Source organism: Cryptomeria japonica, chromosome 3 (assembly GCF_030272615.1).
Source record: "Cryptomeria japonica chromosome 3, Sugi_1.0, whole genome shotgun sequence".
NCBI classification, from domain to species: Eukaryota; Viridiplantae; Streptophyta; class Pinopsida; order Cupressales; family Cupressaceae; genus Cryptomeria; species Cryptomeria japonica.
Window position 1 is genome coordinate 188,093,671 of NC_081407.1, and position 13,411 is coordinate 188,107,081.

Below are 13,411 nucleotides of genomic sequence, written 5' to 3' on the forward strand. Positions count from 1 at the left end.
TTAAAGGACTCAAAGAATGTCCCTGTGCATACAATTTTATCCATACTATTCTCCAGCAAATCAGTATTCAAATCTTCAAAAATTAGTTCCACCTGAGTGTTGATGATTCTCTCTATGTCTTCCTTCCATAGCTACAAAGCCTTGACAACTCCATTCTCATCCAAAATCTCTGGCAGAAGTGTATCATTTAACTCATTGAAACTCCTTATCAACTCTCTTATTTTTCTCTGTATGCTTTTTGGTTGGATTTTAGTTTCTTGCATTGAATTTACCAAAAAATAGGTTGGCTGAAGTATAGGTGGCCTCTCAACATGACATTTAGAAGCCATTTATATTAGTCTAAGCTCATTTGTGCTTGGTAAACACAGTTATTGCCACCTCTTTATCCTAATCAAAACCTTATAAAGAATGAATACTATTCAACATGTTGTGAACTTTTTCATTTAAATGAGTTAGTATAGAGCTAACTATCTCTCTTTGCTCAAAGGAAGATTGATGCTTGGATTCCTTCAGTTTATTGTCCAATTTTGTGATCTTCTCCAATAGTTGAGCCTTTGTTGGATTAGTTGACCTAGTTGGTTCTTCAAGAAATGTATCTGATGAAGAACACTAAGTTGTTTCATGGATAAGAGTGATAGGAGGAGACCTTAATGTTGAATGTGTTGAAGTAGTTATAGGGGCAGCAGGGGATGCTTCGAATTGCTTTTCTTCCAGAAGTTGAACCTTAGACTGCAACTCAATACATCTTTGTTGCACCTTGCTATATTCTGCAAATACTTGTTCATATTTTCTTTAGTATTCGTCTCTATCTACCTTTTCCCTCTTAGTTGTCTCATGGGCCAATTTGGCCACATCCACAGTTAACTTAGAATCTTCCACATTTGATGTATCTGCATATCTCTTAATTATTAGGCTTCCCCTCAAATTAAGGTTGATATCACCAATATTAGGCCTTATAGGCCCTTGTTCCAATGACCAAATGGGTAGTGTGGCATAATCTTGCACAAATTCAGATCCTTTTAATGCCAACCTAGCTTCTTCTTCATAATTAAAAGGTTGCAGTTCTAATTTTTTGATGGTATCAAAGGCCACTACATCAGCAATATCCCACTCAGGCAGAATTAGGACTCTTTCTTAGCTGATGATTCTTCTAAATTATTCCATCATATGACCCTTTACTTCATCGTGATTCTCCTGATCAGTTTTATCTGGCTTTTGAGCTTTCCTTTCTTCACATCTCCTTTTGTATTCATCAATCTTCATCTTCCATAATAGCTACAAGAAAGCCTGGCTTTGTACAAAAGCCTCATCTTCAACAAATTTATCACATGCCTCTTTTCTTGCATCTCTGAAAGTTCTTCCTTAGATATCTAATGGAGCAAGGTCCCAATCTAATGACCTTGGTGGAAATGAGATTCCAACCTATAATTCTTCATCACTAAGACTAGTTGTTAGGATTCCCAAAGATACTAAGAGGGGGGAGTGAATTAATATCTAACCGGTATATAAATTTACTTGACTTAGAACATGAGAAACATATTAAAACTATGTACCGGTAAACCAGAAATAATGCAGTAAACACATGAGAAGCACACCATAACACAGTATTTTAATGAGGAAACCCAGTGTGGGGAAAACCTCGGTGGGATTTGTGACCCACAATATTCGCTTACTAGCCAATAAGGGAATATTACTCTTACAATAGGGGCCTGCACATGCAGGAAGGCCAAATGCCTAGAGCTCACTACTCAATTACAAAAGAAGTCACATTGACTTACAAAAATGTATTATACTAATTCAATGTCTTATACTGCTTCAAATCAGCATCTGTTATGCTAGATTCAGTACTAGTTTAAGCTCTGCTACAACATAAATCCTTAACCAATATTTCGCATATTAGGTCTGCTTATCTCGCATGCTATCCCATCATATCTCCTATTACAAAATGATCTCATACATATATGAGTCATATTACAACTCGCCATGTCGGCTTATAATGATTTTACAATTAATTACAAAATAAATTTCAAATAAAATTGAAGTTGGCCAAGGTGCTAGTATCCTTCCTTTCACTGTCAGTGTCCTGTGTGCCGGTGTAGAGTTTGTCGATGCTAGTGTCGGTATCTTGTCTTGTCGATGTCCTATGATTGCAAGGTTGTGATCAATGAAAAAACCTTCAATCACTAACAATTTCTCATTGGAGTGTGCACTTGCCAACAATCTCCCCCTTTGGCATTGATGGCAACACTCATGAGAAAAATCAAAAGTGTCCAAAATGATATCCAAAAATAGTCTGCCAAAAAAAATTGTCTTTCCAAAATTGTATGCTCAAAACTGTATGCTCCCCCTGAGCAGATGAAGTCCCTTCCTTTCTGACCATTTTTCTCATGCCACTACTCCCCCTTTGACATCAATGACAAAGGTTGTCATTCGCTGTCAGTGGAGTCCTATCGGGATTCTTGTACCCGGTGGGTTACAATCTGAAAGATATCTGTCAAAACTAAGTTTATGTCATTGTTGACTGTTTTGCTATCTTTTATTGCCTCTTGTGTTCTCTATACTGTACCAGTGAGTATGTGCATTTTCTCTTCCGGTGTCTTCAGTCGAGGAACCAGAGCCTCAGATATTTCTTTTCTCAAAGAAATAAGATACTCTAGTCTTGGACTAAGTCTGCATTTTAAGTCCTTTGCCTTATCCTTTATTCCCTGTTTGTCTTTCTCCAATTTCTTGATTTTCTCTTCCTGCTCTGCAATTTCTTTTCTAATTCCCAAAATGAATCTAATGTTCCAATCAACTTGTCAGCAATATTATTTATCTTCTCTTGAGCTTTGCTGATCTCCTTGTCAAGATCCTCTGTTAAGACATTTGTTTTGCAAGTATCCCTGTATAGTTTCTTGAAGTCATAGATTATTTCTCCAAATTCTAGTAAAAGGGTGTCCATTTCTTCCTTGTTTTTCTTTACAATATCCTCAAATAATTTCTCTTTTTCTTTTATCATTCTCTCATTAAATGTATTCTCATTTATTTGATCAATAGTCAATAGGTTGCTAGTAACGAACTTAGACAATGTGTCTAGTTGACCTAAAGAATCTTTATTCTCAACATTGCACTTTGGTGCTATCAATTTAAGAATTGGTATTGTATCATCGATAGCCTTATAAGCTTGTGCATTGCATACGGTGATCTTCTTTATTGAATCTAACAGAACCTCTATTACATTAGTAGGTCTAAATTTTGTCATAGCTGTACCAGATGTTTGTTCAACAGTCTTTATAATAGCCATGCTACCGGTTGTGGTAATTTCCTTACTTGATTCGACCTCTGGTAGGTTTGTCTGTGTTTGTATATCTACAAACAAAGGTTTATGCTTTTCAGTTTGGGCCGGTGGCACTATCTCTGTCTGTACCTATGCTTCAACCTGTACCGGTTTGGGTTTCTCCAATTGTGTCTCAGACAGTTTCTCTAAGTTTTTATTTGCCAGTTCCTCAGTTTGTGCCTCTTAACTTTCCTTAGCCGGTTCTTCAAATGGTTTATCTGTTGTATCTACCAGTTTCTCAATGGTATCCTCTGCCGGTTGCTCTGCCTATGTAGGTTTTTCTATGTTTAACTCAACCTCTGCAGTCGATGACTTAGTAGTCACATCTTTCTCCTTATCCTTAGTGGTCTCTCTGTCAACCACGACATTAACTTCCTGAGTATCTACATTTACTGTATACAAAATTTCTAATTCAGGGTTTGTATCTTCTACCAGAGTCTCCATACTCTCAGTGGTCAGTTGATTTTCAGTGATATCTACAGCTGGAGTATCTGAAGGGGGTGGGCGGATATTGTCAGTTATTCTTAAACTTGGTGGTCCACCTACCTTACCTTTACCCTTATCTCTGTCCTTTTGATATTTTTTAGGTCTGAGTAATTCTTCCTCTTTTTCTTTCTCCACAAAGAATATATCCCATCCACCAGCAGTTTCCTCATAAACTTCCTTTATTCTGCCCGCCATTAATGCTACATGCTGGTGAGCAGTAGAAAACACTGTCCGGTTAGCCTCACTGATTAATTTGTCTATTTCATTAGGTGAGTTAACTGGATGCACTGCCAGTAATTTTTCAATCTTAATCTTTTTATCTAGTTCAACAATAGATAATCTTCTAGCTTCTAATCTCCTATACAAGTCATTTGGAATTTCATCAACAACTTCCATTAAGAATTTCTTGTATATATCTAAGTGCAAAATTACACTGTTCTCTATACTTTCCTTATCATCAGCTGATAGTGTATAGTATATTTTATTGATATTCTTCAGCTTACCATCTTCTGTAATTTCACTAAGAAGTTTGTCTAGAGGAGCAATAGTCTATTTCACCTTCTTCTTCTTAGGAGTCATTTTCTTTTCCAGAGACCTTACTACCTGTTGTTTCTGTCTTGTTCTTTTAGTTGTGGGAGAGGGTATCGGTGAGGGTTTTCTTTTTCTTTCAACCCTTTTAAATACAATAGGTATATCACTTTCAGAAGAAGTACCAACTGGTGAAAGATGAGTTTTCAGTTGAGGTGCTTCCAACTCACTTTCACTTATACCATTTTGTCTCAAAACATCTTCCTTGATTGCCTTTGCCTGTCGGGTTCCTTTTCTTATAGTAGCTTCAACTTTCTTAACCCTTTTCCTAGATTGAATAGTACTTTCTATTGTTTCAGCATTTCCAAAAACTTCCTCTTTCGGTTCCTTTGGAGCTTCAAGGAGGGCTTTTGCATATGTTTCTATGATGTTGTCATCTGTTTCATAGCCCATTTCTGTTACCCAAACAGTTCGAGGGACAACTGCTTCCATCCAAATTTCATCTTTCTTGATCACAGAACATATTTCCTTTTGATACTTATCCACAATAGCTTGTGATAGTCTTACTCATCTTCATTCGAGCCTTCAATGCTTGAAAATGCTCATTTATGTTTTTCTCCCTGTTCTCTCCCATATTGTTCAATAGATCTAACAGTTGTTTTCCTACCGGTATGTCAAAGCCAAAATCTCTAGCACCAATACCAGGTACTTGTTTGGTTATGTACAACATCAGACAAACAAGTAGTTTTTGAATTTGAATGTTCCTTTCTTGTCTCCTTTAATCTTTCCCAAATTGTCTATCAGCTCATCTTTAAGCCATTCACATATGTCTATCCTTGCATTATCATTTACCATATCATAGGCACTCTTGATACATAGGCTAGAAACTGAGTTTAACCTATTTGCATTTGTACCCTTATAACCTAAGATCATACTGATAAATCTGACATTTATATCCTTCACATCGTTTACCCTTAGAGATCTTTTATCAAATATTGCACCAGTTAGGTTTATCACTGTGTCATTTGAGACCTTCTTTGTTTTGTCCAGTCTGTTACCGGTGGAGGGTAACCCTGTTACAGCTTTTACTACTTCTTTTGTGATTTTATGAATAGAGTCTAACTAGAAAAATTCACCATGTACTCTTCTTAACACAATCCTTATGATATCCTTGGGAAAATCTGGGATACTAAGAATTTCAGTGAAACCTAGGGTTTCTACTATCTTATGTTCAGGTTTGACATTTCTAGATTCATCACAGATTACAGTTTTAAACATGTTCTTAATCTCATCATCACCTAATTCATCAATATGACAATGTATATACATCCTAGGGTCTTCAACATATACTACTCCTTTAGGGATTTGAGAAAATGCACCTATGCTATCATCTTTCTTTGCAATTTCGGGAACCAGTTTGAAAATGGGTCTAGGGCACTTAATAACTTCAACAACAGTAGGGTTTGAAATAAATTCAGGAGTGGATGAAGATGCAATAGCTATAAATACCTCAATTTGCCTTAAGGATGAATGATTTGATGGATTGCTTCACTTCTTCTCTTCGAATGCCTTCGCTCAGGAATTTTCGTGCTCTCAAGGATTTGAATGCTTGGTGAATGAAAAAGGAGCCAAAACACTTGCTTTATAATGTTATTTTTGCCAACTACCACATTTAATTCTTGCCGGTTAAGTCACCACTTAAGTCATCTTCTGGTATAGAAGTAATTTCAACTTCTTACCATCAACTGAGGGAATAATAGCATGTTTTTCATTTTGTTGCTAAACCCCCATAGGATTTTTCTTCAGTTAGATGAAGAGTCTCCCACCGGTGGAGTGTTACTTTGTTCTACCGGTGGAGGAGTATTTCCATCAACATTCAAATTTGACTTTCTGATCCATTGTTTTGAGAATTCTTGCTTTACCTCTTCAACTTTTTCTTTACCTTTCAAACTAGGACCTTTGTTATTTGCCGGTGATGCCTTACTTCTACAAAATTTGGCAATATGTCCAATTTTGTTACAGGCATAACAAGTCACATTGTTCTTCTGAATAGCTTTCCCATAGTCTATGCCGGTATATGTTCTGCATTGATTAGATAAGTGCCTAGATCTTCCACAAACATAACATCTCACATTCATTTTGCAATTTTCTGAATTATGACCAATTTTGTTGCATTTGGAACATTGACCGGTGGGTGTATTAGTGTTCTGATAATTTCTAGATCTGCACTAATTTTCTATATGACCATACTTGATATAGTTAAAGCATTTGCCATTAAACTTGTAAGCAGTAGGTTGTCTTACTGGTTTGTTATGATCATGATTGTTTGTAGTACCAGAGCTTTCACCAACTTCAAAGCCAAGGCCATTTGTTTCACCATTAGGTTTCTGATTCTTCAGCGTGTCACCAAGTTCTTCTTAGCTTTTCTTGAATTTCTCCTTGTGTTGATTTGTAGTAATCAGTTCACTCTCCAAGGTTCCTTTATGTCTTATGAGTTCAGTTCTGTCATTTTGTGTGTGCATAAGATCTGTCTTCAACATATCATTTACATGAATGAGTCTTGTGTTTTCATTTCCAACATCATTTAGTCTTCTAACCAAGTCTTCTTCATTCTTCTTTCTATCTTCAATTTCTTTAAAAAATCTCATAGTCATATCCTGCATCTCATTCTTTGTTGTACTGATTTCTTGTCTTAACTTGTTTATCAAATCATTAAGAGTTTCCTTTTCATTCTCCTCATTCTGCATCTTTTCACAAAGTTCTCTCCTCTTGTTCCTTGCAATATTAAAATTCTCTTGAAGTGCTTGAATAATATCCTGAGCAGCTTTCAAATCATCCTCAAGTTTGATATTCTTCACTTTTTCTACATCATAGTCTGCAAGAGTTGTTTCCAATTGTTTTCTCAAGTTTTCCATCTTTACTAGTGATAAGATCTTCCTCAAGCTATTAGGCTTTTGAAAATAGAGAACCAAGCTCTGATGCCAATTGTTAGGATTCCCAAAGATACTGAGAGGGGGGTGAATCAATATCTAACCGGTATATAAATTTACTTGACTTAGAACATGAAAAACATATTTAAATTGTGTACGGATAAACTAGAAATAATGCAGTAAACAAGAATAAGAGTAAACACATGAGAAGCACACCATAACACAGTATTTTAATGAGGAAACCCGGTGTGGGAAAAACCTCGGTGGGATTTGTGACCCACAATATTCACTTACTGGCCAATAAGAGAATATTACTCTTACAATAGGGGCCTGCACATGCAAGAAGGCCAAGTGCCTAGAGCTCACTACTCAATTATAGAAGAAGTCACACTGACTTACAAAAATGGATTATACTAATACAATGTCTTGTACTGCTTCAAATCAACATCTGCTATGCTAGATTCAGTACCAGTTTAAGCTCTGCTATAACATAAATCCTTAACCAATATTTTGCATATTAGGTCTACTTATCTTGCATCCTATCACATCATATCTCCTATTACAAAATGATCTCATACATATATGAGTCATATTACAACTCGCCATGTTGGCTTACAATGATTTTACAATTAATTACAAAATACATTTCAAATAAAATTGAAGCCGGCCAAGGTGCCGATATCCTTCCTTCCACTGCTGATGTCCTGTGTGCTTGTGTAGCGTCTATTGGTACCGGTGCTAGTATCTTGTCTTGCCAGTGTCCTATGATTGCAAGGTTTCCATCAATGACAAAACCTTCAATCACTTACAATTTCTCATTGGAGTGTGCATTTGCCAACACTGGTCACATTCTTCTCCACTGGTTCTTGTGTAGGTTGTTCTTTAAGGTTGTCAATTTTCTACCTTTTAGATGGAGGAGGTGAAGGAGGAGTTAAAAATCTCCTTTCAGGTTGAGATTCAACATCTATAATCACTACCCCCTTAAGGGGCCCACACTGAGATTCAAACGGTTTTTCTTGTTCCATTATCCCCTTCCCCTTCTTCTTTATCTCTTCTTCCTTTTCACTATCACCTTCATCTCGTAATCTTCTGTAAATAATTCTCCCTCTTGAAGGCATGGGGACAGGTCTCTCCTCCTCTGGCTCCCCTTCTAGTGGTGATGTTGATCTTTGTATTTGGGGCCTTTGCTGGGCTACTAATTTTAGAGCTTCTTTTCTCATTTCTTGGCCACTTGTTATCTCCAATTGTTTCACCTCATCCATCAGGTCATACATCAATTCATCAAAATTTTCTATCAAATGATCCATTTTCTTATAAAATAGTCTGAACTCTCTCAATGGACCATACTTTGGATCCTACTTATGGACTTTATTAATCATCTTCTTACAACCCACCCATCTTTCTTTTCTGACCTCTTGTTTATTTAAATCAAACTCATTCCCGATCAGATCTTCTGGAAAATCAAAATAATGAGGCATTTGGGTTCCTTTGATTTTTTTTCTAAACATTTGATAAAAACCCTCTAGGTCACTATGCCTCTTTATGCTGACTCTCAAATAATAAGGAGAAAAAACCTTCTCAAAATGGACCCATCCTCCTTGAAAAATTATAAAATATGGGACCATAGTGTAATCAGGGAAAAAGGTGCCTTTACCTTTCTTTGGGAGCTCATCTTCATGTATGCAGCCCAATTGACACATAACTTTTGCAAATCCTAATCTAAGTAGAACATTGATAGGCAATATATGTGGTTGTCCATAAAAACCATTCACTCTTACAACTATGCTCACAGAATAGGGAATGATATCCCCCCAATTATGCTCAAGTTTCAATTATGGCTTTCTTTCCATTGGCCACAAAAATCATACAATTCTACTGGAATCCTTGGTGGATTTACTATCAACCGAGCCCTAAGCCAGGATGCAAATCAATTATCAAATCTTACATAACTTGCATCCTTTATGTCCCATGGCATATCCATGCTCCAAACTTGCACTGGCATGTTTTCTCCATCCACCACCCTTCTTAATTCCATTTCTTCTACAAAGAAGTCTGTATTTTTGTACAAGATCATGTAGATAAACATGGAATACCAATAAAATGAGGTACTAACGTCACCCTTTTTAATATGCAACAAGCCCTCATGTATCTTGTCTACAAGGTATGGAGTAATTTTTAAATTACTACAAAATGGGGATGTTGAATCTGAATCCCCATGTGCATATATGCTTTTGGGATTACTGTGCCTTGGTGGAAACCTAAAATTTGACACAGTGTGAAGAATGCAGCCCTCAAATAATGTGCAAAGGCACCAATTAGAAAAGGCTCTTCAACACTTGGGCCAATATAAACTGAGTGTTTGTTGCCTTAGCCAAGTTGGATGGGAGCAATCTTGCTCTGATCAAATACCTTATCTTTTCATATTCTTTCTTCAGCTCCTCCAAATCAATAGGTTCCAGGATTGTAGAAGGTTCATACAAGTCAAAAACTTCCTGAAACTCCTCTCTTGTGATAGACAACATAATTTCTCCCTCATTGCCTCTTATGGACCTCAAAATTGGGTCATATCTATCTGTAACTCCTTTGAGTAGATCAACATCCATGAACACAATAGGTACAACTAGTTTCCCCAAATTATATTGCCATGCTTATGAAAATGGGGCTGGTAAATTCCTTTGACCAAACCATAACTTGAAATTGCTTAGCCCTGACATAGGCACCTTTGCATCTGATATCTTACAAGCTTTGTCAACTAAACCCTCGCCTAGGGTATGTACATGTCCAAAGCTCTACCCTTGCTACTTATAATTTTTTGATGGCTTCTTGATTGGTTCAAGAAATCATCATAAAGATTTCTTTTCATGTATTTTGTTTGTCCCGAATGATTTCTCTGAGGTGCCATCTCTTAGACTAGGGTTTCTATTATAATTGTTTGAATCCAGAAGGAAAAGACTAGGGCTAGCACAAAAACTTTATTGCAACAACAATTCGGACAAATTTTATCCTTTTTCTATCTAATCTCTAACCCTAGAACAATTTATAACTCTTTCCCTATGATTTACATGCAATTCATAGCTTTAATCTCTTTAAAACATATGAGAAAAGATTAGACAAACTTACTACTTTAAATGCACCAGAAAAACCCTAATTTTGCACTACAAGAAATCATTCAAATCTCCTTTGGCTCTGGAATCACTTTTTGATCTACCTTGAATGCTTTGGTTACTCAAAACAACTCAGGAAATGCCTTTAATTTCTTTCTCGAATGAAGAGTCACCATCCTATCTGCCATTACTGCTCGCGCGAGTGTAGAAAATGACTCCATTTGTATTTGAATCAAATTTGAATCTCAACTATTGATCATTTCCACACTAGCAAATTGCACGAACCATACTGGTCAATCTGACATTAACTATCAGTGGCAAGTGGGCTTGTCAAAAGTATGATGTAGCACATCCATCTCACTATGATCAATCGGTCCCACCATCGGCTTACCTTGGCCCGCCTTGGACACGTGGCATCATCTCGTGATGCCGTGATGATTATCGTCCTTGTATCTTCGACTGCAGTGTCATGAGGACCGTCTAATCTGCTTGAACATTATCTTCCTTCTGCGTTGAGTGCCAACTTTAGCCACTTAATCATCAAGCACCTTTTCAATTGTGACTAAGACATCACCATCCATTTAATGCATGTGCAGATAGAAGAATCTTTAGTAGCTCAATCTTTATCATAAAGACACTGGCAGAAAAATATAAGGCTCAGACTTGGAAAAAATAATAAAGCACTCCCTAATAAAATCGAAGGGGACTCGCCTAGGATGATAGGAAAAGACATAACGTTAGGAAATAAAAGGGGGACCCGACCACGAGGTTTATAAAATAATAGTGCGCTAGACTTAGGAAAAATAACAAGGGGCCAACCAAACGAATTAATGCCTAGGAAAAGACATGCCCCCTTCAACAACAATATGACCCTCAAATTTAAGCTAAAAAAGTCACGTAGAATTATAACAGGTTTAAGGGGTTTGACAATAAGACTTAATAAAAAAGGCATAAACCCTAAACCCTAAGCTTGAGGGCAATAAGAAAGAGCATAATTAATTCAAAATGACCAAAGTTTTCACAAGAACATGAAAGTTTTGCTAGGTCATTTTGCAGGACTACCACAATACTTCATTTTTCATTAAATCTTATGGTACGTTATTTGGCAGTCATTTGTTGAGTAGTGCATATAGTGGTAGGAAGAATATACATGTTAATCCATCTCACCTAAACCCACAAACAAATGGCCTTCATTGGGGAGATAAAAGAGAAGAGTCTCAAATGTATCTTCAAAATCCATCTTAGGTTAATCCTTAAGGAAATCAAAGTTGTGTTGGGGAATGCATTTCTAGAGATTCATCATAGATATAGGGTCAATATGGACATTTCATATATGTTCCTAGCATCCCTCATTGATCTGAGAGATTCAGTGGATTAGGTGGACGTGATGTATGCGAGATTAATCCAAAAGTAATTCCTAGGAGATATTGATGATGTGCTAGAGATGGTCACAAAGGGTCGTGGCATTCAATAGTCGAGGGATTTCTACATTATCTGAATTTGTGAAAAATAGGTTTAATGCTATCCTTTGCTTTTACCAATATGCACTCTGTTCTCCCTCACCATTAACTGCATGCAAGTAAATGTGTTTTATTGCTAACTGTCTCCAATTTACATATCATAATAATAAAACAACTATTTATTATTTTTTTATAAAATAATATAAATTTATCATTCACTATTTAAAAATATGAAATATGATATTTAATTAAAATATATAATAATAACACCAACATAAAATTCTCTACACATATAAACATAGTACTATATCACTCAACGAACAGTATAAATGTCAAACTTAAGTGTTGGTGGTCATATGTACTTTGAAAAGTACGGCGGAATAATTATACCATGTAGATGGGGAAAGTTGTCTTGTAAAAGTTTGGTGTAGAGAAGATATTAAGATACCTCAAAGGTGTGGCAACCGGCTGAAGCTATTCTGGCTCCAAAACAGACCTTCCGTACAACGTGATAATGACCTGTTAGTCAATCGCAGCCGTTTATTACAAAATCGATGGTGTAAAACATGCGACTAACACGCATGTTAGTCAATTCGTACTACCGTTTTGAAGCTAGAATAGACTCGCCTGTAACAACCAGCCTAGCTGGGCGTTGGGCTTCGCAACAGAGAGTCTTCATTTCAGAACGGTAGTTGTCAACCTTTTTCTCTATAAAATTTTAAAACAAGATACGTACATCCATTTGGTGTTTAAATCAATTCACAAAATTATTCGCAGCCATTACGAATACAATATCATTTTCCTTGGTTTGTTTTCTTCGATTCAAGTTTGTCCCCGCAGATATATTCTACTATCTCGAATTGGTTCTAGTGGATTCTATCCATACAAAATATAAAAGGAAAAATTTATTTTGGTGCTGAATGTTTTGTCAGCGATAGGATTAAGAAAATGGATGAAGATCAATTGACTCCCACTCATGTCACCTTTGGTTTCTTCAAGGGACATATATTGATCCCACCAATGCAACAAAATTAATTAGAGGTATCGAGGAAGTTAAAGGAAAGTTTCATAGAATGGGTAGGGCTCCTTGCTGTTCCAAAGAACTACTGCAGTGAGGTTACCAAAGGACCCCTACATAGAGGTTGCCACCATTACTTCAGATAATCGAGAAATCAAATCCCAGATGGAGGTTTCAGAGATTATTGACGACCCAGAATCATGGTGCCAGTTTTTTGTTGATGAACTGATCACGGGCACCCAATTTGAGCTTATCGATTATAGTTCATCTCAAAATACCATGGAATCTGAAAACTCTCATGTGGAATTAATTAGGAAGCGTAGTCCCACGTCCTTGCCCAAAGTAGTGGATAACCAATCCTCGAACTGTCCGAGTGACGCAGAAAATGTACATCGTATTTGAATGAGATGCCATACTCCCCGTACGATTTCTTAACGGGTTTGTTTAAGAAAGAGTTGGAATCAGAGCCCGGTAATCCAAAGGAACAGATTTGTTCTCTCGACACTACCTAGTACCGATAAAGTTGAGAGTGTGAAAAATAATTTTTATTTTATTTTGGTTGGAAGCTT